Source organism: Poeciliopsis prolifica, unplaced genomic scaffold (genome assembly GCF_027474105.1).
Source record: "Poeciliopsis prolifica strain line A6 unplaced genomic scaffold, Auburn_PproV2 SCAFFOLD202, whole genome shotgun sequence".
NCBI lineage: Eukaryota > Metazoa > Chordata > Actinopteri > Cyprinodontiformes > Poeciliidae > Poeciliopsis > Poeciliopsis prolifica.
The window spans coordinates 111,445-137,937 of NW_026562577.1; the positions used below are offsets into that span (position 1 = coordinate 111,445).

At 50.3% G+C, this 26,493-nt stretch overlaps 1 pseudogene; it reads right to left on the reverse strand.

The window, feature by feature from the left end:
• LOC129356861 (arf-GAP with GTPase, ANK repeat and PH domain-containing protein 1-like) overlaps positions 1-26,493 on the reverse strand; it is a 71,880-nt pseudogene that overhangs the window by 16,019 nt on the left and 29,368 nt on the right.

Genomic DNA, 26,493 nt, shown 5'->3' on the forward strand with positions numbered 1-26,493 from the left:
ATGGGGCAACACACAGCGACATGGGGCAACATAGGGCAGCACGGGGCAACATAGGGCAGCAGGGGCAACATAGGGCAGCATGGGGCAACTCATAGCGACATGGGGCAACATAGGGCAGCATGGGGCAACACACAGCGACATGGGGCAACACACAGCGACATGGGGCAATTCATAGCGACATGGGGCAACATAGGGCAGCACGGGGCAACATAGGGCAGCATGGGGCAACATAGGGCAGCATGGGGCAACATAGGGCAGCACGGGGCAACATAGAGCAGCATGGGGCAACACACAGCGACATGGGGCAACACACAGCGACATGGGGCAATTCATAGCGACATGGGGCAACATAGGGCAGCACGGGGCAACATAGGGCAGCACGGGGCAACATAGGGCAGCATGGGGCAACATAGGGCAGCATGGGGCAACACACAGCGACATGGGGCAACATAGGGCAGCATGGGGCAACAAGGGGCAACTCACGGCGACATGGGGCAACATAGGGCAGCATGGGGCAATAAGGGGCAACTCACGGCGACATGGGGCAACATAGGGCAGCATGGGGCAACTCATAGCGACATGGGGCAACATAGGGCAGCACGGGGCAACATAGGGCAGCATGGGGCAACACACAGCGACATGGGGCAACATAGGGCAGCATGGGGCAACACACAGCGACATGGGGCAATTCATAGCGACATGGGGCAACATAGGGCAGCACGGGGCAACATAGGGCAGCATGGGGCAACATAGGGCAGCATGGGGCAACACACAGCGACATGGGGCAACTCATAGCGACATGGGGCAACATAGGGCAGCACGGGGCAACATAGGGCAGCATGGGGCAACAAGGGGCAACTCACGGCGACATGGGGCAACATAGGGCAGCATGGGGCAACACACAGCAACATGGGGCAACATAGGGCAGCACGGGGCAACATAGGGCAGCATGGGGCAGCATGGGGCAACATAGGGCAGCATGGGGCAACACACAGCGACATGGGGCAACATAGGGCAGCATGGCGCAACACACAGCGACATGGGGCAACATAGGGCAGCATTGGGCAACTCATAGCGACATGGGGCAACATAGGGCAGCATGGGGCAACAAGGGGCAACTCACGGCGACATGGGGCAACATAGGGCAGCATGGGGCAATAAGGGGCAACTCACGGCGACATGGGGCAACATAGGGCAGCATGGGGCAACTCATAGCGACATGGGGCAACATAGGGCAGCACGGGGCAACATAGGGCAGCATGGGGCAACACACAGCGACATGGGGCAACATAGGGCAGCATGGGGCAACATAGGGCAGCATGGGGCAACATAGGGCAGCATGGGGCAACACACAGCGACATGGGGCAATTCATAGCGACATGGGGCAACATAGGGCAGCAAGGGGCAACATAGGGCACCATGGGGCAACATAGGGCAGCATGGGGCAACATAGGGCAGCATGGGGCAACACACAGCGACATGGGGCAATTCATAGCGACATGGGGCAACATAGGGCAGCATGGGGCAACATAGGGCAGCATGGGGCAACATAGGGCAGCATGGGGCAACATAGGGCAGCATGGGGCAACACACAGCGACATGGGGCAATTCATAGCGACATGGGGCAACATAGGGCAGCACGGGGCAACATAGGGCAGCATGGGGCAACATAGGGCAGCATGGGGCAACATAGGGCAGCATGGGGCAACACACAGCGACATGGGCAATTCATAGCGACATGGGGCAACATAGGGCAGCATGGGGCAACATAGGGCAGCATGGGGCAACATAGGGCAGCATGGGGCAACTCATAGCGACATGGGGCAACATAGGGCAGCACGGGGCAACATAGGGCAGCATGGGGCAACAAGGGGCAACTCACGGCGACATGGGGCAACATAGGGCAGCATGGGGCAACACACAGCAACATGGGGCAACATAGGGCAGCACGGGGCAACATAGGGCAGCATGGGGCAACAAGGGGCAACTCACGGCGACATGGGGCAACAAAGGGCAGCATGGGGCAACACACAGCGACATGGGGCAACTCATAGCGACATGGGGCAACATAGGGCAGCATGGGGCAACTCATAGCGACATGGGGCAACATAGGGCAGCATGGGGAAGCATGGGGCAACACATGGCGACATGGGGCAACACACAGGGATATAGGGCAACAAGGGCAACACACGGAGACATGGGGCAAAAACGGCAACATGGGGCAACAAGGGGCAAAATGGGGCAGCATTGGGGCAACATGGGGCAACAAGGGCAACACACGGGGACAAGGTGGTAACACAAGGTGACTTGGGGCAGCATCGGGCGACACACGGCCATATGGAGCAACAAGGGGAAACAACAACATGAGCAGCAACATTCTGATCCGGTTCTGTTGGTGTCAACGGGCCGCGGCCCGGTTCCGGAGGCGTGTCCTACCTGCTGGCGTCCGCCCCCGGTTTGAGGCGGCCCTGGGCGTTGGCCTCCCACACGCTATTGGCCAGCTCGTTGCCGATGGCCGACATCACCTTGATGAGCTCCAGCGGCCACTCGTCCAGGTCCAGGGACCGGACCCGGGACAGATGGGTCCCCAGGTTCCGGTGGATCCCAGAGCACTCGATGCAGATCAGAGCGCCCAGGTTGAGGCTGGCCCAGTCTGGGTCTGGGGAGCAGAACCAGAACCAGCTGGGTGTCACAGGATGGCAAAACATTGAAACTGGAAATCTTCCACTGAATGGCCTAGTCCAAACAAACACAGCAACTACCTACAGTCATCCATCGAGTCACCAGGAGCGCCTTGGCAATAGAGCTGGATCGTTCCTGTACTTCCTGTTGCTGATCTATTTCCTGTTGTTGCTGTACTTTCTGTTATTGTACTTCCTGTTGCTGATCTTCTTCCTGTTGTTCCTGTACTTCCTGTTGCTGATCTATTTCCTGTTGTTCCTGTACTTCCTGTTGCTGATCTACTTCCTGTTGTTCCTGTACTTCCTGTTGCTGATCTATTTCCTGTTGTTCCTGTACTTCCTGTTGATCTATTTCCTGTTGTTCCTGTACTTCCTGTTATTGTACTTCCTGTTGCTGATCTACTTCCTGTTGTTCCTGTACTTCCTGTTGCTGATCTACTTCCTGTTGTTCCTGTACTTCCTGTTGCTGATCTACTTCCTGTTGTTCCTGTACTTCCTGTTGCTGATCTACTTCCTGTTGTTCCTGTACTTCCTGTTGCTGATTTACTTCCTGTTGTTCCTGTACTTCCTGTTGCTGATTTACTTCCTGTTGTTCCTGTACTTCCTGTTGCTGATTTACTTCCTGTTGTTCCTGTACTTCCTGTTGCTGATCTATTTCCTGTTGTAAACTCAAAGGTTTCCCTTCAGGGTCATAGAAACCTACAAACCAGGACCTCCTTTCTTCTTCTGTGGTGCTAAAAGCGTTAGAACAGACGGCTGCTCACTCACTCGGTACGTCGCAGTCAGCGCAGCGCCCGTTGCCCCGGATGCTCCGGATGGACTGCAGCGCCAGCGCCTCCGACTGGCTGGTCAGACGAGACTGGAGGAGAGAAGGTCGGGTCCACAGAGCCCGGTTAGATCAACACACGTCATCACAGACACACATGTTTCAGGCGTGAAGGGAGAACATGGCAAACAAATTAAACGGGTGGGGGAGGGGCCTCTGAGAGGCTCAGTGCCTTAGGCGTAAACACGGCCGAGACGGAGAACCGGGCCGACCCGACGGTAATTGCTATTCTGTAATTATGGGAGTGGAAACGGGAAAGATTGGGTTTGAGAGGAGATCCGGTGCTGAGGAGTCGCTTTAAACCTCCAACAGAACCAAACGGGTCACCTTGTTCTTGCTGCTCTCGCAGGCCTGCAGGCTGGCCAGGATCTGGCTCTCGATGACCTGGACCCAGGCGTCCCGCTCTTCGTACGACGTGGCCTCGAAGTTCCACGTCTGACCCGTCAGCGACACGATGGTGAACTCAAAGTTCTCCTCTTGTTCTGGTGGAGGACAAAACGGGTCAGAGAACCGGCCCGGAATCATTCTGTGCTTTTACTCTGAAAGTCCCAACAGGCAATATTAGCAGAAACATCATAAAACTCCAACTGAATAAGTGATGGATTCACGTTCCTTTCGGTTTTACGGCAAACTGAACCACCAGGCCGGTTCCCTCTACTTCAGATAAAACACTAAACTACACAAACTCTGAGTTTTATTGATGTTTTCACCACAATTAGATCATCCAGTCATCAAGCCAACAAGGGCTTGTGAAATTCATTTTGGTTGTTGGACCAAGATGAATTTGTTGGTTTCTTGTTTTTCCATCAATCTTTCAGGTTTCAAGTTTCAGTCAAACACAAAACTTTGAATTCGGCCAAGAGAGAAAAACTAGAAACATACAAGATGGTTGCTACATTACAAGCATCACGCAAACTGTGAACCCGGCTTTGGATCCAGGACAGAGGCAGACTAGCTAGTTAGCTAGCATTAGCCTCAGTAGTCTGGTTTGACAGGCATACTAGCTAGTTAGCTAGCGTTAGCCTCAGTAGTCTGGTTTGGCAGGCAGACTAGCTAGTTAGCTAGCGTTAGCCTCAGTAGTCTGGTTTGACAGACAGACTAGCTAGTTAGCTAGCGTTAGCCTCAGTAGTCTGGTTTGACAGGCAGACTAGCTAGTTAGCTAGCGTTAGCCTCAGTAGTCTGGTTTGATAGACAGACTAGCTAGTTAGCTAGCGTTAGCTTTATTAGCCTGGTGTGAAGCTTTTGCTGATAGAAAAGAAGCTGCATTTGTCCCGCTGAAAAGCCAGACGTGTTTCTATCATCTTTATGCCACCTGACATTTTAAAACCTTAACTTTAAGTTTAGCTTTTTCAGGAAGTGGCCGGTCAGGCAGGAAGTGTTGTTAGGAAGAAAGAGAGAAGTAGAGGAACCTGAGTCTGGCTGGACCAGAACAAAAAGAACCGATTGTAGCTTAACAGAGGGAGAGTCAGTCTGTGGCTTCCAGCAGAACCAGGTCCAAACTTGATCTGCCGCCTCATGTTTGAGATCCGACAGCCTCCTGGTTCTGAATGACGGCGCCGCCTCCGCCCTGCAGGGACTCGCCGTAATTAAATTCCCATGATGCTCTGCTTCCAGAGGGAGGGAGGACCAACAAAGAGCGTGCGCCCTCAAAGCCACAGATTAAACGCCAACTCGGCGGGCCGCAGCAGCTCATGAATAGAACCAGGAGGTCCCAGATTGGACCAGAACCGGCCTGACATTTACAGCTCTAAAGGTCAACACACCTGCAGCCTCCGGGTCCAGAACTCCTGGTTCAGTCCAGAAACGACAAAAACATGGCTCAGCTAGTGCAACGCAGACTGCTGCCCCCAGTGGCCACTACAGGTAACTGCATCAAACGTAGCATCTAAACTGCTTTAAACTGGTTCTGACTGGTTCCAGTCTTTGAGCCAATCAGCTCATGTCTCCACTGGCTTTAGTTTAAACCGGTTATGGAGAGTTTTCTGGTTCACACTGGTCCTGTCCAGTGACTGGTGCTGATCGGACCTCAGAGCCAGTTTCTGCTCCAACGCTAAGCTTCTGAACTGGTTTATAACACCAACTGGAACTGGTATTAGTTTGGTTACATGCTGGTCTTGGCCTAAGGTTCAGTCTGACTCCGGCTTTGGTTTGAAACTGGTTTTGAATGCTGGTTTTACTGGTTTTGGCTGAAAACTGTTCATAGTTTTTGTAGATACAGACTTTGGTTTAAAGCCAGTGTGAAGGTTTTGGCCTTAAACTGCAGACTGGTTTAGGTTTCATACTGGTTTTGGTTCTGGATGGGTTGCCATGGGGGCAGCAGCGTCGCACCCCCAGCAGGACATGAAGGTTGTTTTGATGCCTTGCTCGTTTCCCAGAGCGTTTGTGTCAGTGGCGGGTTTAAACGTTGCGGGTCGACTAAACGTATGCACACACCAGAACACACAGGCGGCAGTAATTACTGCCAGCGCTCTCGGCTACTGTGGCTGACATTCGGCAAAGGGAGGTGGCGCCGAGGCAATTTGTGAACTCTGACACCGGCAACCTTTAGCAGCACAAACAGAACAACCCAAACAGCCGACGTTTCAGCGGGACGCGCGGCGGGCCGTCAGGCGGCGGGCCGTCAGGCGGCGGGCCGGCTGGCCGCGCGCCGGCAGACAGGCGGCGGCCTCAGGAAACACAAATTAAAAGCCTTAAATGTCAGCGCACACACTATTGCTCTGCGACACAGGTCATTACTCCGCACATTATTCGCAGCATTTTACAGCATTAATAACCTGGAAAATATTGCAGACGACTGTTCTCCCTCCAGAGGCAGGGGGGGGGGACCGCAGGGCTCCGGTTCTGACCCAAACAGAACCCGACCAGAACCCGGTTCTGACCCAAACAGAACCCGACCGGAACCCGGTTCTGACCCAAACAGAACCTGACCAGAACCCGGTTCTGACCCAAACAGAACCTGACCAGAACCCGGTTCTGACCCAAAAAGAACCCGACCAGAACCTGGTCCGACCAGACAGCTTCGCCCTCATTTCTCCTTCTGCGGCTCACCTGGCGAACACACTGATCACCTGCCAGAGGAACGGCCAATCAGCTCTGGTCTGAGGTCACGGGGTCTCCAGTCAAAGAGGAAACTTCAGACTCTGGGGGTCAGAGGTCAGCTTTGAAAGCTCACAGAAGATATGCTGAGGCCTATCCGGGCACCTCTGTGACTGGTTTACTGATACTGGCTTTGGGTCCAAACTGGTTTAATGTGGACCGGGCCTGGGATCCCCGCTGGGCCTGGGATCCCCGCTGGGCCTGGGATCCCCGCTGGGCCTGGGATCCCCGCTGGGCCTGGGATCCCCGCTGGTCCTGGGATCCCCGCTGGGCCTGGGATCCCCGCTGGTCTTGGGATCCCCGCTGGTCCTGGGATCCCCGCTGGTCCTGGGATCCCCGCTGGTCCTGATGCTGCTTCATGACTGCTGTGGTTCTGATGTTTGTCTTGCTTTGCTACTGCTTCACATTTCTGACTGCACCAGTTTTGGATTATTTCTGTTCATTCCCTTTGTTTACAGTCAGATCTGCTTCAAACCGGTTCAGTCTGGTTTAAACCAGTTTAGTGAATGGAAATAAACCCAGACAGGAACAAAACCTGTGGTTGAAGCTCTGATGTCATTTCCTGTTGAACTGGGTCTGTTTTGGAATTTTTCAGCTGAGACGATGGTTTGAAGCTTTATTGTAATGTATGTGTGAAGCTGTGAACTAAGCAGGTGATCTCACCTGCGTGTGTGAGTGTGTGTGTGTGTGTGAGGAGTGTGTGAGTGTGTGAGGGTGTGTGTGTGAGTGTGAGGAGTGTGTGTGTGTGAGGAGTGTGTGAGTGTGTGTGAGGAGTGTGTGTGTGTGTGTGTGTGTGTGAGCAGTGTGTGAGTGTGTGTGTGTGAGTGTGAGGAGTGTGTGTGTGAGTGTGTGTGTGTGTGTGTGAGTGTGAGGAGTGTGTGTGTGTGTGTGTGTGTGTGTGTGTGTGTGTGTGTGTGTGTGTGTGTGGTCGGCCGCAGAGGGCGGTCCCCCGTCGTAAATTACCCGGGCCTCGCTCTGACACCTAGATACTTCACCAGCCGCCCGGCGTGACAGGCCGACGGCCGACTGAGCGCGCTCTGTGCTTAATGGCTAAATTGGGAAGACTGTTACTAATCGCTTATTGAATAATGAAAGTGACACAGCTGATAAAAGATTTCAATACGCTGGATTATTTATAATATTTCACTTAAGCTGACTAATCGGGGGGCGAGTCTGCTGCTGACGGGCGGAGGAGGCGAAGGCGATGAGGAGCGATGGCGGCCAGGATTAAAGGAATAAAGACAGAATAAAGAGAGAAAATCACATTTACTCAGAGCGCAGGATGCAGCGCCCATCCATCACTCAGGCAGCCACTCGTCATGTCTGCTGCTTGTTGCCGCGCTGATGGAGAGACCAACATTACACATCTGCTGCAGCCGCCACATCTGTTCAGCCATGCACAGACTGCCTCCATTAGCAACGCCGAATCAGAGAGACAACCAACCGCTGGCCAGGGATCGACGGGGGCGGAGCTACGCTGGCACAGGCCAATCAGAACGCTGCTCCTGTTACACAAACCTTTGTTCCAGGAAGTCAGCGAGTGATGATGGAGGCCCTGATTGGTTGGCAACAACCCGGCGAGTCAAAACTGATTAGATCAGACCTGAACTCTACCGGATCCTGACTGGATCCTGACTGGATCCTGACGGGATCCTGACTGGATCCTGACTGGATCCTGACTGGATCCTGACGGGATCCTGACTGGATCCTGACTGGATCCTGACGGGATCCTGACGGGATCTTGACCGGATTCTAGTCGTTCCCAGTCGGACTCGGTAAATTGCAGCAAACAGACATTTGGTTTAAAGTTTTGAAACAAATCAAAGATGGAGGCCGAGATGAAGGGCAGAGGAATGAGGATGGAGAGATCCCTCGCTCCCTCTAGAGGTCAGGAGTCTCAGACGATCACATGGCAGCGTTTCCAAACCCGGGTCTCAGAACCCGCTCACGTGTCCGCAGGCCGGACCAGAACCGGTCCGGGGTCAAACCCGGGTGAGGAAAGTGAGGCGATGGGAGGGGGATGGCGTTACCTTCTGCAGTACCAGAGAGGCCGTCCGCCTTGAAGTTGCTGGTGCTCTTCTTCCGCCGGTGCTTCTTGCGGTTGGCGTGCGGTGATGGGGAGGCTCCATCTTTGGACTGGTGGTACTGGAGATACTGGGACTGGAGCAGACTGAGTCACCCAAACCGGTGTCTGCAACGTAGAGCAGCAATGAGACAGAAGACACAAGGTTTACATGAGGCTGTGTTCAAGCCAGGGTTCTGCTTACTGGATCCAGACCAGTCTAGACTGGTACAAACCAGTCTAGACTGGTACCAAACCAGTCTAAATTGGTACCAAACCAGTCTAGACTGGTACCAAACCAGTCTAGACTGGTACCAAACCAGTCTAAATTGGTACCAAACCAGTCTAGACTAGACTGGTACCAAACCAGTCTAGACTGGTACCAAACCAGTCTAGGCTGGTACCAAACCAGTCTAGGCTGGTACCAAACCAGTCTAGGCTGGTACCAAACCAGTCTAAATTGGTACCAAACCAGTCTAGACTAGACTGGTACCAAACCAGTCTAGACTGGTACCAAACCAGTCTAGGCTGGTACCAAACCAGTCTAGGCTGGTACCAAACCAGTCTAGGCTGGTACCAAACCAGTCTAGACTGGTACCAAACCAGTCTAAATTGGTACCAAACCAGTCTAGACTGGTACCAAACCAGTCTAGACTGGTACCAAACCAGTCTAGGCTGGTACCAAACCAGTCTAGGCTGGTACCAAACCAGTCTAGACTGGTACCAAACCAGTCTAAATTGGTACCAAACCAGTCTAGACTGGTACCAAACCAGTCTAGACTGGTAGCAAACCAGTCTAGACTGGTACAAACCAGTCTAGACTGGTACCAAACCAGTCTAGACTGGTACCAAACCAGTCTAAATTGGTACCAAACCAGTCTAGACTGGTACCAAACCAGTCTAGACTGGTACCAAACCAGTCTAGGCTGGTACCAAACCAGTCTAGGCTGGTACCAAACCAGTCTAGGCTGGTACCAAACCAGTCTAGACTGGTACCAAACCAGTCTAGACTGGTACCAAACCAGTCTAAACTGGTACCAAACCAGTCTAGACTGGTACCAAACCAGTCTAGACTGGTACCAAACCAACTGGTACCAAACCAGTCTAGACTGGTACCAAACCAGTCTAAACTGGTACCAAACCAGTCTAGACTGGTACCAAACCAGTCTAGACTGGTACCAAACCAGTCTAAATTGGTACCAAACCAGTCTAGACTGGTACCAAACCAGTCTAGACTGGTACCAAACCAGTCTAAATTGGTACCAAACCAGTCTAGACTGGTACCAAACCAGTCTAGACTGGTTTTCTCTGGTCCTGCTAGAGAAAACCAGTCTCTAGCAGGACTGGTTTTAGACTGGAACCAGTTCCTAACTGGTTTAGGACTGGTTTTAGTGACATGGTAAATTAGTCTTGGACTGGTATTAATCTGGTCTCAGAGGTTTTGTCACTGGACACAGAACCAGTGAATCTGGTTCTGAAATGTCGTAATCAGAACCAGGATTAACGCTGAGTTCAGACGTAGTTTGGTTGTTATTTCCGTCTCCTGGCTCATGGCTCTGTTTGTTGGTTTTGGTGTCTGTGAGGTCGCGACCTGCTGTGATTTGTCTGATTCGGTGGGTAGTCTGCAGCGGTCGGGCCTGAGCCTCTCCGCTGCGCCGCCGCGTCTCTCTGGCCTCCCTCAGCAGGCTGACAGCTGTGACCAGCGGCGGAATAAAATAACATTCGGCTCTCATCAATCGGCCGGCGCGGCGGCGCGCTGACAGCGGCTCCGTGCGTCTGAACGGAACCCCGACCCGCGCGGCGCCCCAAGGACGGCCATAACTTACTTTACAATCGTTTAGTCTCAGCTCAAGTGGAAAATGTGACAACTTATCTCTGCTGACAAGACGCCGTCCCCGAGCGGCAATTAACGGCCGCCATCTGCAGACCTGCTCCGGTCCGCAGCGCCCCCCGCAGCATCACTCTGCCGCCGCAGAACTGCAGCTGGGAAGGTTTTATATTCATTTAATAACTGAATGCTTCAGCTACACTGTAAAAATGAGCTTCAGTTCAGGTAAACTTAACTAGACTACATAAAACTTGTTTGTTTTTCTCAGAAGTCCAGGAACTTTGCAGACCCTGGAACCAACCGGACCTCTGGCTCATTTTAATAACTTACTGCCTCGTTTAAAACTCATGTCTGTTTCTAATGTGTTTTTATTTCATCATTTGAATTTCTTCTCCGGTACCAGTTTCTGATTTACTGGAAAAATATCTGGAGAAAAAATCTCTTTTATAGGACTAAACAGAAACAAATTCAAAGGTTTTCAACTTTTACAATCTGGTTTGAACTGGTTTCCGATTGGTTTGAACTGGTTTCTGATTGGTTTGAACTGGTTTCCGATTGGTTTGAACTGGTTTCTGATTGGTTTGAACTGGTTTCTGATTGGTTTGTACTGGTTTCCGATTGGTTTGAACTGGTTTCTGATTGGTTTGAACTGGTTTCTGATTGGTTTGAACTGGTTTCCGATTGGTTTGAACTGGTTTATGTTGGTTTGAACTGGTTTCTGATTGGTTTGAACTGGTTTATGTTGGTTTGAACTGGTTTATGTTGGTCTGAACTGGTTTCTGATTGGTCTGAACTGGTTTCTGATTGGTTTGAACTGGTTTCTGATTGGTTTGAACTGGTTTCTGATTGGTTTGAACTGGTTTTTGTTGGTTTGAACTGGTTTATGTTGGTTTGAACTGGTTTCCGATTGGTTTGAACTGGTTTCTGATTGGTTTGAACTGGTTTTTGTTGGTTTGAACTGGTTTATGTTGGTTTGAACTGGTTTCCGATTGGTTTGAACTGGTTTCTGATTGGTTTGAACTGGTTTATGTTGGTTTGAACTGGTTTCTGGTTGGTATGAACTGGTTTACGTTGGTTTGAACTGGTTTATGTTGGTTTGAACTGGTTTCTGATTGGTTTGAACTGGTTTATGTTGGTTTGAACTGGTTTCTGATTGGTTTGAACTGGTATCTGGTTGGTTTGAACTGGTTTCTGATTGGTTTGAACTGGTTTATGTTGGTTATGTTGGTTTTATGTTGGTTTGAACTGGTTTATGTTGGTTTGAACTGGTTTCTGATTGGTTTCAACTGGTTTCTGATTGGTTTGAACTGGTTTCCGATTGGTTTGAACTGGTTTCTGATTGGTTTGAACTGGTTTATGTTGGTTTGAACTGGTTTCCGATTGGTTTGAACTGGTTTCTGATTGGTTTGAACTGGTTTTTGTTGGTTTGAACTGGTTTATGTTGGTTTGAACTGGTTTCTGATTGGTTTGAACTGGTTTCTGATTGGTTTGAACTGGTTTATGTTGGTTTGAACTGGTTTCTGGTTGGTATGAACTGGTTTACGTTGGTTTGAACTGGTTTATGTTGGTTTGAACTGGTTTCTGATTGGTTTGAACTGGTATCTGGTTGGTTTGAACTGGTTTCTGATTGGTTTGAACTGGTTTATGTTGGTGTGAACTGGTTTCTGATTGCTTTGAACTGGTTTATGTTGGTGTGAACTGGTTTCTGGTTGATTTGAACTGGTTTCTGGTTGGTTTGAACTGGTTTATCTTGGTTTGAACTGGTTTCTGGTTGGTTTGAACTGGTTTATGTTGGTGTGAACTGGTTTCTGGTTGGTTTGAACTGGTTTTTGATTGGTTTGAACTGGTTTTTGTTGGTTTGAACTGGTTTCTGGTTGGTTTGAACTGGTTTCTGATTGGTTTGAGCTGGTTTATGTCGGTTTGAACTGGTTTTTGTTGGTTTGAACTGGTTTATGTTGGTTTGAACTGGTTTATCTTGGTTTGAACTGGTTTCTGATTGGTTTGAACTGGTTTATGTTGGTGTGAACTGGTTTATGTTGGTGTGAACTGGTTTCTGATTGGTTTGAACTGGTTTCTTATTGGTTTGAACTGGTTTCTGATTGGTTTGAACTGGATGAAAATTCGGTCTTGGTCTTGGCTGAATTGTGGAAATGATTTAGCATAACGGTGTGAGGTTTGTTTCAAGCAGTTTTCTGTTTGCATTAAACTGGTTTGAAACCAGTTCCATGATTTTGTTGATCGTCAGTGTGGGGGAGTTGAGTACAAGCAGCAACACTTCTCCTCTCCACCAGCTTCACAGCTTTAAATGCTGCTTTAGGACGGCTGGCGGGGGGCTGCCAGTCAGACTTATCATCATGACAACACGCGGCCTGACAGCTGTCAGTCTGTCTGTGTGTGTGTGTGTGTGTGTGTGTTTGGTCCTGAGGACGTAATGCTGCCACTTCAAGTCAAGCACACCCAGCAGCCACAGAGCTCTACCATGCAGCTGCACCGTGAGGCCCAGAGGGCCCCCTGGTGCTGCTGCGTGTCTGGCCTCCTGAGCCTCTCACCTGTGCCGACTCCAGAGTTGGCGATGACGGTGGCGTCGGCCCACTGGTCGGCGCTGGAGACGGAGTAGGAGCGCTGGTGGAGGCCCTCCAGGCCGCGGCTGTTGAAGGACACCAGGCTGACGCCGCTCGCCATCTGGGACGCCGACGTGCTGCTGGACACCGAGCCTGAGGAGGGTCAGCAGGTCAGCAGGCTGCCCTCTGCAGGCAGCACAGGGAACTACAGGACTAAACACTGCGGCTGAAACCAACAATCTGATTAATCGTGATGGATCGAGCGATTTAGTAATCGATTAATCGCTAATTGGAGGATATATGAAGGCCATTAGCTGGAAGAACAACACATTCAGAGCAGGTTTCATGATTTTTAACAAATCTTTTTCAATAAAAATCTGAAATATAATGGAGGTGATTTAGAATATTTACAAGAATATTAGAGATTTTTAAATTTGGTAAATGAGTTTTTGTTTGTATCGATAATGAACTCTAAGCTGACATGAAGTCAGAGAAACACTGCCACCTGCAGGTGGGAGGTAGCATCAAATTTTCTCCTGCATTCCCCGTCCCAGTGTTTCCTCCTCCAGTGTTTCCTCTTCCTGTTGCTGTTGTTTCCTCTCCCCTCCAGTCTCAGCCTGCTCGCTCACTGCATTAATATTCATGGCATTAATTAGTGATGGATCCTGAATATTCATGCTCTCAGCGGTTCTCCTGCTTGATTTAAGCCTCTGAGCTGCTTTTATGCAGCAGAGCGCGACACGCGGCGGCGCCCCCCGGCTTTTGTTTTACGACGCCTCCATCAGGTGAAGCGCGGCGCTTGTTCCACCAAGGCCGGCCCGGTTCTGAAGGACCCAGATGATGAACAGGAGCTGCTGGCCTGCATTCAGCTGAGATCATCAAACACTCAGGAAGCGGCAGAACGCCGGCGTTTCCTACGCTGCCTGAACACAGCAGGACCAGTTTTGTTTCTGTAGTTCTGGATGAACTGCTGCTCTGAACATGTTTTTTTCACCAAATATCCCACCTAACAATTAATCAATAATCTCAATTAATCTGATAGATCCTTTCAGCCCAGATTAAAATCCAGTTTAATAAACTGAAACCTCAGTGGCCGGCCTGCCCCAGGGCCACAGAGCTGCCCCTGAAACTGACCTGAGGCCGGTCCCAGCTGGACATTGCTCATGTCCTTCACCAGGCCGTTGGCGTTCTGGTTGGGCCCGGCGCCGCAGGCTGAGACGGCGCGCGGCGGCCTCTTCCCCGGAACCTTAACGGTGGTCCGCAGAAGATCGATTTCCTTCCCGTGAACGTTCTGCATGTAGTCCTGAGAGACAGAGAGACAGAGAGAGACAGAGAGAGACAGACAGAGAGACAGAGAGAGAGAGAGACAGAGAGAGAGAAAGAGAGAGAGAGAGACAGAGAGAGAGACAGACAGAGAGAGACAGAGAGAGAGACAGAGAGAGACAGAGAGAGAGACAGAGAGAGACAGAGAGAGAGACAGAGAGAGAGACAGAGAGAGACAGAGAGAGAGAGAGACAGAGAGAGAGAGAGACAGAGAGAGAGAGAGACAGAGAGAGAGCCAGAGAGAGACAGAGAGAGAGACAGAGAGAGAGAGAGACAGAGAGAGAGACAGAGAGAGAGACAGAGAGAGACAGAGAGAGACAGAGAGACAGAGAGAGAGACAGAGAGAGAGAGAGAGAGAGAGACAGAGAGAGAGAGAGACAGAGAGAGAGAGAGACAGAGAGAGAGACAGAGAGAGAGACAGAGAGAGAGACAGAGAGAGAGACAGAGAGAGACAGAGAGAGAGACAGAGAGACAGAGAGAGAGACAGAGAGAGACAGAGAGAGAGACAGAGAGAGAGACAGAGAGAGAGACAGAGAGAGAGAGAGAGAGGATAACAATAAGGCCAATAAATGCAATTTCCTGCTTTGAATCAAGTTTTATTTTCCGTTAGCAAACATTCCTGATTGTATTTCAGCCTCAGTGACTTTGTGACGGCAGAAATAACCAAACAATAACTAGTTTGAAATAATCTGATTCATCCAGCTGACCAAATGTTCTGGGACTCTCCTGGATTGCTCATGGGTTCTGTTTTCCAGATACTGAAACATTTTAATGGATGGTTTTTAGCTAAAACATGAGAACCACCAGGACAGAACCAGAACCGATCCAAACTGGACTGGACCAGAAACCAAGACTGAACTGAATCAGCTGAAACGGGTCCAAACCAGACCAGGAGTTCTCCTGGGAACCGAGCCGGACCTGGCACCAGGAGGAGCCTGAACCCGTCCACAAAAAGTACCAAACGGGTTCTGAATCAATAACCTGAAAGAAACCAGAACCAGAACTGGCCCAAACCAACCAGGTCAACAGAACCAGTCGGACCTGGTCCAGATGGGATTCAACAGGTCCAGAACCAGACCTGTGGTTGTTTACATCCTGTGTGGTTCTGATGGGTTTGGACCGCCGCCAAACGACCCGACACGTCTGATGAAGAGGCTGAGAATAACGACCCGCAGTAACGGCTGCCACCGCCGTGCCGTAAATAATAACCATAAACTAGATTATTAACACACACACACACACACACACACACACACACACACACACACACTCTCTCTCTCTCTCTCTGATCGTCCCGCCTCCTGCTGGCAGCTCTCCTGACAAAGGGCCTATTCAAAGCCTAGTGCTCTCCAGGGCCTCGCCGGGGATTCTGGGTAAACGCTCCGACAGATTGACGCCCTAATGACTCTCCATCTGCATCCGACGTTCATCAGCACCGGTCGCTACGGCAACAGCTGAGAGGACGGAGGGAAAGCTGCAGCATGGAGAGAGAGAGAGACCGGGTCGGATCAGCACCGGTCCAATCAGCACCGGTCCAATCAATCGACACCGGTCCAATCAGCACCGGTCCGATCAGCACCGGTCCGATCAGCACCGGTCCAATCAGCACCGGTCCAATCAGCACCGGTCCAATCAGCACCGGTCCAATCAGCACCGGTCCGATCAGCACCGGTCCGATCAATCAGCACCGGTCCAATCAGCACCGGTCCAATCAGCACCGGTCCGATCAATCAGCACCGGTCCAATCAGCACCGGTCCAATCAGCACCGGTCCGATCAGCACCGGTCCGATCAATCAGCACCGGTCCAATCAGCACCGGTCCAATCAGCACCGGTCCGATCAGCACCGGTCCAATCAATCGACACCGGTCCGATCAGCACCGATCCGATCAGCACCGGTCCGATCAGCACCAATCGACACCGGTCCAATCAATCGACACCGGTCTGACCGACGGAGCAGAACCAGCAGATCTACTGGTGGCTGGTTCTGATGGAGGCGGCAGAACCTAATGACAGCCTAAATATGGGTCCAGAACCAGAACTACAACTGGATCCAGAACCTCCAAAATAAGACCGAATGAAAGCCCAAAAGGGTCCAGAACCTTTAGGAAACCAGTCCAATATTGAACACATAATTCTCACAGATTGGATTATTTAACTTTGACATTTTTATATTTATATGTTCACATTTAGTTATCTTCAGTGATTCGTTCAGTTTTTCCTCGTCTTGCCCTCCGTACGCCTCATATCGGGTCCAAACATCAAATCTGGTTTGGACCCGACACTTGGAGCCTCACGGCCCCCTCAGGGCCCTCCAACCCCACTTTGGGAACCCTGCTCCAGGCAACAATCCAGAACCAGAACCGGTTCGCACATGACTCAGTCTGTAGAAGATGATTCAGTTTTCAGAAGTTCTGTGCGTAGCCAGCTGGACGGATCAGAACCAGAACCAGAACCGGGCTCAGCAGCAGCGGCGCCGCTATGATTGGATCCAGCGGCGCTGATCCAGCTGATCCGGGTCGGTCGGACTGCGCTGCTGCAGGCGGTTTATGCGGCGCTGATGTGTTAATGATGAGTTTAACTCTAATTTGCTGCTTCAGCTCCTCTAACGGCTGACTGACGGGTGCAGAGAGGCGAAGTGTGGCGACGGCTCTGCAGGGAATCAAACCAGCAACTCCCAGCTGCTGCTAAACTGTACTTCACTACTCAGGGTCAGGAAGGCTCAAGCTGAAAACAGTTTGCTGATCTTTAAAATGTTGTTTCATGTCAGAACTGTGGCTACGGAAGCCACAAAGGGACACATGAAGCTGGACGGCAAAACCATGAAGACATGAAACTATGAATGAGTCCCAACACAAGATTAATTCACAAAGCATCAACAACCAGCCAAACACGAAGAAATCTGGAAAACAAAAGCTTTTCTGACATCATGAACGTAAAGAAAAGCTTTAAAAACCCAGGAAGGAAACAGCTGAAAAATCAAGTTCAGCAATAAAAACCAAAGCAAAGAATAAACTCCATGATTCACAACCAGCATAGAAACTAAAAAAACTCGCTGGATGCTAGTGACAGTTACCTAAGTACTAAAAATGTAAAAATACTACAGAAAACTACCAAAATATTCATACAAATGTAGTTAAATGCCAAAGAAAACTAGGCAAATGTGACAGAAGGAGCTAAAGCTAACAGAACGAGCTAAAGCTAACAGAATGAGTTAAAGCTAACAGAATGAGCTAAAGCTGACAGAAGGAGCTAAAGCTAACAGAAGGAGCTAAAGTTAACAGAACGAGCTAAAGCTAACAGAAGGAGCTAAAGCTAACAGAATGAGCTAAAGTTAACAGAATGAGCTAAAGCTAACAGAAGGAGCTAAAGCTAACAGAAGGAACTAAAGCTGACAGAAGGAGCTAAAGCTAACAGAAGGAACTAAAGCTGACAGAACGAGCTAAAGCTAACAGAACGAGCTAAAGCTAACAGAAGGAGCTAAAGCTAACAGAACGAGCTAAAGCTAACAGAATGAGTTAAGCTAACAGAAGGAGCTAAAGCTAACAGAACGAGTTAAAGCTAACAGAAAGAGCTAAAGCTGACAGAAGGAGCTAAAGCTAACAGAAGGAGTAAAAGCTAACAGAACGAGCTAAAGCTAACAGAAGGAGCTAAAGCTAACAGAAGGAGCTAAAGCTGACAGAAGGAGCTAAAGCTGACCGAATGAGCTAAAGCTAACATAAGGAGCTAAAGCTACAGAAGGAGCTAAAGCTAACAGAAGGAACTAAAGCTGACAGAAGGAGCTAAAGCTAACAGAAGGAGCTAAAGCTAACAGAAGGAGCTAAAGCTGACAGAAGGAGCTAAAGCTAACAGAAGGAGCTAAAGCTAAAAGAAGGAGCTAAAGCTGACAGAAGGAGCTAAAGCTAACAGAAGGAGCTAAAGCTAACAGAAGGAGCTAAAGCTGACAGAAGGAGCTAAAGCTGACCGAATGAGCTAAAGCTGACCGAATGAGCTAAAGCTAACAGAAGGAACTAAAGCTAACAGAAGGAGCTAAAGCTGACAGAAGGAGCTAAAGCTGACCGAATGAGCTAAAGCTAACAGAAGGAGCTAAAGCTAACAGAAGGAGCTAAAGCTAACAGAAGGAACTAAAGCTGACAGAAGGAGCTAAAGCTAACAGAAGGAGCTAAAGCTAACAGAAGGAGCTAAAGCTAACAGAAGGAGCTAAAGCTGACAGAAGGAGCTAAAGCTAACAGAAGGAGCTAAAGCTAACAGAAGGAGCTAAAGCTAACAGAAGGAGCTAAAGCTGACAAAAGGAACTAAAGCTGACAGAAGGAGCTAAAGCTAACAGAAGGAGCTAAAGCTAACAGAAGGAACTAAAGCTGACAGAAGGAGCTAAAGCTAACAGAAGGAGCTAAAGCTGACCGAATGAGCTAAAGCTAACAGAAGGAGCTAAAGCTAACAGAAGGAGCTAAAGCTAACAGAAGGAGCTAAAGCTAACAGAAGGAACTAAAGCTGACAGAAGGAGCTAAAGCTAACAGAAGGAGCTAAAGCTAACAGAAGGAACTAAAGCTAACAGAAGGAGCTAAAGCTAACAGAAGGAGCTAAAGCTGACAGAAGGAGCTAAAGCTAACAGAAGGAGCTAAAGCTAAAAGAAGGAGGTAAAGAAGAAGAGCTAAAGCTAACAGAAGGAGCTAAGCTAACAGAAGGAGCTAAAGAACAGAAGGAGCTAAAGCTGAAGCTGACTGAAGAGAAGCTAAAGACAGAAGGAGCTAAAGGAGCTAAGCTAAGAAGAAGCTAAAGAGAAGGAGAAAGCTAGAAGGAGCTAAGCTAAAAGAAGGAGCTAAAGCTACAGAAGGAGCTAAAGCTACAGAAGGAGCTAAGGAGAAGGAGCTAAAGCTAAGAAGGAGCTAAGCTAACAGAAGGAGGCTAAAGCTAACAGAAGGAGCTAAAGCTAACAGAAGGAGCTAAAGCTGACAGAAGGAGCTAAAGCTGACAGAAGGAGCTAAAGCTAACAGAAGGAGCTAAAGCTAACAGAAGTAGCTAAAGCTGACAGAAGGAACTAAAGCTGACAGAAGGAGCTAAAGCTAACAGAAGGAGCTAAAGCTAACAGAAGGAACTAAAGCTGACAGAAGGAACTAAAGCTAACAGAAGGAGCTAAAGCTAACAGAAGGAGCTAAAACTGAAACATGGCAATAAAAATGACGTCAATATTAATAAATGTAGGTGCGAATAGGAAGTGTGTGACTGTGAGTTAATGTGGTTTCTGGTGTCCAGACGAAGACGACAGGAAGTGGCGGCAGGACGGCGATTTTTAATCACTAATCTGTGTTTTCATTATGTTTCTCATGCAAACTGCACTTTGGGTCGTTAGCAGAAACATCAGCAGCATTTTGTACACATTTGTGATAGAACTGCAGCGAATGAGAGCAAAGCGGCGCCGGTTCCGGACTCGGAACCTGCAGCGCTGGGCTCTGCTGACCCGGTTCCTCCTGCTCTCCGGAGGAAGCAGCAGGTCTTCGCCTGCCGCCATAAAGCCTCTGTGAGCCAACAGGGTAATTAGCAGACACATTAGAGCTGATGTCCTCATCATGGTGGGCAAACAGATGACGAGTCCTAATTGATGCACAGAGTGTGTTATGGCCAAACAGGAGGGAACGTCGGCCATCAGCTTACATGCAGGCTGGGTGGTAGGTGAGCAGGCCGTTATCGCACAGCGTCACGTACTTCTTCTTCCACTCCTTGTTGAGGGATTTGCCGCTCCTCTTCATCAGCATGCCCTGCAGGAAGCAGCAGAGGATAGTCATCAGGAAGAGTCGTGACACGTTACAGTGAAACAGCATCGCCACTGCAAGCTCTGCTGGATCCTTTACTCTGTTTGACCTCCTCACAATTTTAATGAGCAGGTCCACCAGAACTGGACCGGAGACCGGCTGCACCGGCCAATCGAAACCGCCTACATGTGAGGAAACTTTAGCTAACGGATTAAAATGAGCCTAAAACTGGTGCCAAGTGAAGTCCTGCTCTGGTTCTGATGGTTCTGACCACAAGCGGGTCAAACTACCCAAACAGTGCTGTGAGTTGTGGTTGGCCGACATGCTGCCAGCTTCAACTCTGACTCACAGCGTCCTAATTGTGCACTTGGCCAACATGTGGACGGGCCGCCGCTCAGGCTACATGACCACCAGGGTCTGTGGAGTGGAGATAACGAGCTCAGCGCCAGAAGACGTCAGGAGTCCAAACATCCAGTCAGAGGAGCTGAACGCGGCAAAATGTGGGGAAATCAGCACTTATTTAATTGTCTGGATCTTTATTTCTCTCTCCTACGCACATCAGCCGCGGCCGAGTGAGCGTCTAGGCCCGCCGCTCGCGTTCCTCGGCTGGCGCTGCTCGGCTGGCGCTGCTCGGCTGGCGCTCCTTTGCCGCCCACACTTCATTTGAGCAGCATTCATTAGGTACGAGGGGAGAGCAGGAAGGTCAAAAAGGAGGCGCGAGGGAGGCGGCGGCGGGGGATAAAACCGTCCGCTGATTAGCAATTACAGGCGCGCTGCCACGCGTGTCACTTCACTGGACCTCTACAACATTAACACTCCGACACAGAGTATTAATAGAGTCCGTGTGAAGAGCGGGAGGAGGAGGAGGACGGATGATGGACAGAAGCCTGCTCTCCGCTCAGCTCTCCGCTCAGCTCTCCGCTCAGCTCTCCGCTCAGCTCTCATTAGGCGGAGGGCGGCGGTGGGACGCTGCGCCGCCGTGACCCCCGCCGGCTCGCTGTAATTGGCGGCGACAAAACGCCACGCAGAAACGCTTCAGAGTGACAGTGAGGCGTGGAGACGGAGCTGGACACGGTTCTGATCTCAGGCCGCGGCGGCCATGTTCAAACTCATCCCGGCTGCTGTCAGGAAGCGGCGGCGTCTCGCCGCACCACGGGAACAACATGGCTTCCCCGCGGCGCGCTAAACGCGACGTGACGAGCCTCTCGCCGCGGCCAAGCGAAGGCCGCCGGCAGCCGAGAGCTGTCAGGCCGGCTGAGCGTCCGTTAGCGCCTGCTAGCGAGCGGCTAACCGGGTCAGCGCCGCTCAGAGGAGATTCCCTAAAACGGCCTAGACCAAGTCACCCAGACATATTCAGGGATTCTGACCCTGTTGGTGTCTGGTGTTGACCTTTGAACTCTAAAGATGAGTCATGTCACCAAGTGAAAAGTGAAACTTTCCTGTCAAACTGAGTAAACAGATTTTCCAGGAGGAAGGACCAGAGAAATGTTTGGTTTTATTTCACTGAGGTTCCTATTTGGACAGGAAGTAACGCATCACTTCCTCCAGCAGCAGATTCATTCCCAGCATCCCTCCTGAGGATGACAAGCCATCAGTTAGCATGAGGGAAGCTAATTGAAACCCTGCTGATGGGTAATATCCTCCATTAGTCACCTCTGTGACACACTTGCTTTACCTCTGGCAGGCGGCGGGGCCGCGGCGGCCATGACGGCCCACAAGGTCCCTCCTGGGACGATGGATGTAAGACAAATACTTCCTGGGATGGACTCTCTGCGCCGCTGAAGTATGGCGAGGCAGTGCTTAGGAAAAGGTCGGCGCTCGGGGGCGGCAGATGGACTCATTTGTTAGGCATCCCAAAACGTCCGAGGGCGCCGCCGAGCTTTGCGGTTCAGGTCGTGCCGAGCGGCGGCGGCGGATCCCTGCGACGCCGCGGCGCTGTGAGGGATGACGGAAAAGGTCGGCGGCTCGGGGGAAGCCGGCAGACGGAGTCATTCGTTAGCAGAAACGCTGGCGGAGTCGGACCGGGCCTCTGATTAAAGAGGCGCGCTGTCAGGAGTCCGATCCGTCCAGAAGACGGAGACACAAAGACAGCGGGACGGCTTCTGTCCTGGCAGCAGAGGAACATCAAACCCATTAAACCTGCTGAGCAGAACCAGATAAAGAACCGTCCAGTAATCTGCCTCTAATCGCTCAATCGCCCCATTCTGCTCACACAATGGATCCTCCCGCCGCCGACGGCCTGACAGCACGGACACAGAACCCTCTGCCTTTGTCTCCCGGATCAGGACGGTCAATCAGAACCTTCCTGCATCTGGTCCGGGCCGCACTCCGACCCGGGTCATCCATCATCCCCTCAGACAGGCCCGGAGTGTGAGCCGCTGATTACAGACGTCCAGCAGACAAAGAGGATGGAGGCAGGAGGCGGCGCCGTTCGACCCGGTCAGAGCAGACACCGACCCAAACGATGAGGTCCACCAAAGGACCAATCAGAGGAACAGAACCAATCACAGAACAGAACCAATCAGAGGAACAGAACCAATCAGAGGAACAGAACCAATCAGAGGAACAGAACCAATCAGAGGAACAGAACCAATCACAGAACAGAACCAATCAGAGGAACAGACCAATCACAGAACAGAACCAGACACCTCAGGAGAACTTCTGGAAGTTCCTCTGTGTTCCCGGCAAACATGTACTTCAACTAACAGAACCAGCACAACGGGCCAATGGTTCTGAACCAAAGTCCTCAGGTTCCGGTCCAGATACAAAGATTTCCTTCAACCAATCAGAGTTGATTCATGAACCCAACTTCCAATACCAGCTCTCTGAGATCATAGAATCACCAAATCAGACATAAACATCTGCAACCAATTTACCTCAAACTAACAAACTGCTGATCATGATTCAGACCAAGAACTCGTCCAATCAGAGCCAATCAGTCGACCAATCAGAGGGCAGGAAGCTGTAAGGCGAGGCCAACCGCCGACATGGAGGACGATGATTGGACAGAGACCTCTTCTGATTGGTTGGACAGTTTTTACGTGTTGGACCAATCAGACCAGGCCTACCATCAGTCCGAGTGTCCAGGTGTCCCGCTCACCTGGACCTGCATGTATTGAGAGGTAAGCTGTCCTTCCTCCAGATGCTGGGAGGAAACTGGACTGGTTCTGACTGGTTCTGGTTCTGACTGGTTCCTCCTCAACCTGCCGCACAGAGCAGATCAGGTTTTTCGCTCTCCTTCCTGATGATGAAAGCTGCTGCTTCACCTGCGCGAACAGGAGGCGCCGCGGAGCAGCATCCGTCTCCACCAAGGTCGGCGCTGATGAGGCGAGCCCAGGGGAGCGGCGCCGAGCGAGCGGATCAAACAACAGCAGAGAGGAAGATCTGATCAGAGTTCTGGGTCATTAATTAGAAACTCAATTCTCCAAACCTTCCTTCATTAGAGGAAGGAGCAGCTCCTCTTCCTGGACAGCGGCGGCGGCGGCGGCGGCGGCGGCGGCCGGGCCGCGGCTGGCCGCCATGTTGGCCTGGTAACGAGCAGGAGGCTCTCGCTGCTGGCTGATTGACGCCTGAGTTCCTGGTTTTAATTATTCCTCGGACCAGAACGGCCCCCCCGCTCCTGGAAGCTCATTTGCCGGGTTGCTGCATGACAGAAATGTCATCAGGGCCAAAATGGCTCCCAGCGCTGACAGCCTTTCTCAGGGAAATGATATTCTTGGGATCCGGCGGAGGGCGGGTCGGCGGGCCTCGTTAAACCTGATAGCAGCTCTTTAATATTCACCGTCTTAATTAGGGCTGCAGTTAATTTCATTAAATTCTTTGGCTGCTAAATGAAGCAGATTATGAGACATCTTTTATTGCCAAGCGTGAAATTACAGCCTGCCGCTGCCAGTGGCGCCGCTAATGAATTACAGGGTAACTAACGCCCGAAATCAGCCCCCAATTTAAAGAGAGCGGGGCGGGGTGGAGGGGGCCGGGGAGGCCCGGTCCATCCAGGCTGCGGACCGGGACCCATCAGAACCAGTCAGAACCATCAGAACCAATCAGAACCATCAGAACCAGTCAGAACCAATCAGAACCAGTCAGAACCAATCAGAACCAATCAGAACCATCAGAACCAATCAGAACCAGTCAGAACCATCAGAACCAGTCAGAACCAATCAGAACCATCAGAACCAATCAGAACCAGTCAGAACCATCAGAACCAATCAGAACCATCAGAACCATCAGAACCAGTCAGAACCAGTCAGAACCAATCAGAACCAATCAGAACCATCAGAACCAATCAGAACCAGTCAGAACCAATCAGAACCATCAGAACCAATCAGAACCAGTCAGAACCAGTCAGAACCAGTCAGAACCATCAGAACCAATCAGAACCAGTCAGAACCATCAGAACCAGTTAGAACCAGTCAGAACCAATCAGAACCATCAGAACCAATCAGAACCAGTCAGAACCAGTCAGAACCAGTCAGAACCATCAGAACCATCAGAACCAATCAGAACCATCAGAACCAATCAGAACCAGTCAGAACCATCAGAACCAATCAGAACCAGTCAGAACCATCAGAACCAGTTAGAACCAGTCAGAACCATCAGAACCAATCAGAACCAGTCAGAACCAGTCAGAACCAGTCAGAACCAGTTAGAACCATCAGAACCATCAGAACCAATCAGAACCAGTCAGAACCATCAGAACCAATCAGAACCAGTCAGAACCAGTCAGAACCAATCAGAACCAGTCAGAACCATCAGAACCATCAGAACCAATCAGAACCATCAGAACCAATCAGAACCAGTCAGAACCATCAGAACCAATCAGAACCATCAGAACCAATCAGACCAGTCAGAACCATCAGAACCAATCAGAACCATCAGAACCAATCAGAACCATCAGAACCAGTCAGACCATCAGAACCAATCAGAACCAATCAGAACCAGTCAGAACCAATCAGAACCATCAGAACCAATCAGAACCATCAGAACCAGTCAGAACCAATCAGAACCAATAAGAACCATCAGAACCAGTCAGAACCAATCAGAACCAATCAGAACCATCAGAAACCAGACAGAACCAGTCAGAACCAGTCAGAACCAGTTAGAACCAGTCAGAACCAGTCAGAACCAATCAGAACCATCAGAACCAGTCAGAACCAGTCAGAACCAATCAGAACCATCAGAACCAATCAGAACCAATCAGAACCATCAGAACCAGTCAGAACCATCAGAACCAATCAGAACCATCAGAAACAATCAGAACCAGTCAGAACCATCAGAACCAATCAGAACCAGTCAGAACCAGTCAGAACCAATCAGAACCATCAGAACCAATCAGAACCAATCAGAACCATCAGAACCAGTCAGAACCATCAGAACCAATCAGAACCATCAGAACCAATCAGAGTCAGAACCATCAGAACCATCAGAACCATCAGAACCAATCAGAACCATCAGAACCAGTCAGAACATCAGAACCATCAGAACAATCAGAACCATCAGAACCAATCAGAACCAGTCAGAACCATCAGAACCAATCAGAACCAGTCAGAACCATCAGAACCAATCAGAACCAGTCAGAACCAGTCAGAACCATCAGAACCAATCAGAACCATCAGAACCAATCAGAACCAGTCAGAACCAGTCAGAACCAGTCAGAACCATCAGAACCAGTCAGAACCATCAGAACCAATCAGAACCAGTCAGAACCATCAGAACCAGTCAGAACCATCAGAACCAATCAGAACCAGTCAGAACCAGTCAGAACCATCAGAACCAATCAGAACCAGTCAGAACCATCAGAACCAGTCAGAACCATCAGAACCAATCAGAACCATCAGAACCAGTCAGAACCATCAGAACCAATCAGAACCATCAGAACCAATCAGAACCAATCAGAACCAGTCAGAACCAGTCAGAACCATCAGAACCAGTCAGAACCATCAGAACCAATCAGAACCATCAGAACCAATCAGAACCATCAGAACCAATCAGAACCATCAGAACCAATCAGAACCATCAGAACCAGTCAGAACCAGTCAGAACCATCAGAACCAATCAGAACCAGTCAGAACCATCAGAACCAATCAGAACCAGTCAGAACCAGTCAGAACCAATCAGAACCATCAGAACCAATCAGAACCAGTCAGAACCATCAGAACCAGTCAGAACCAGTCAGAACCAATCAGAACCATCAGAACCAATCAGAACCAGTCAGAACCATCAGAACCAATCAGAACCAGTCAGAACCATCAGAACCAATCAGAACCAGTCAGAACCAATCAGAACCATCAGAACCAATCAGAACCAGTCAGAACCATCAGAACCAGTCAGAACCAGTCAGAACCAATCAGAACCATCAGAACCAATC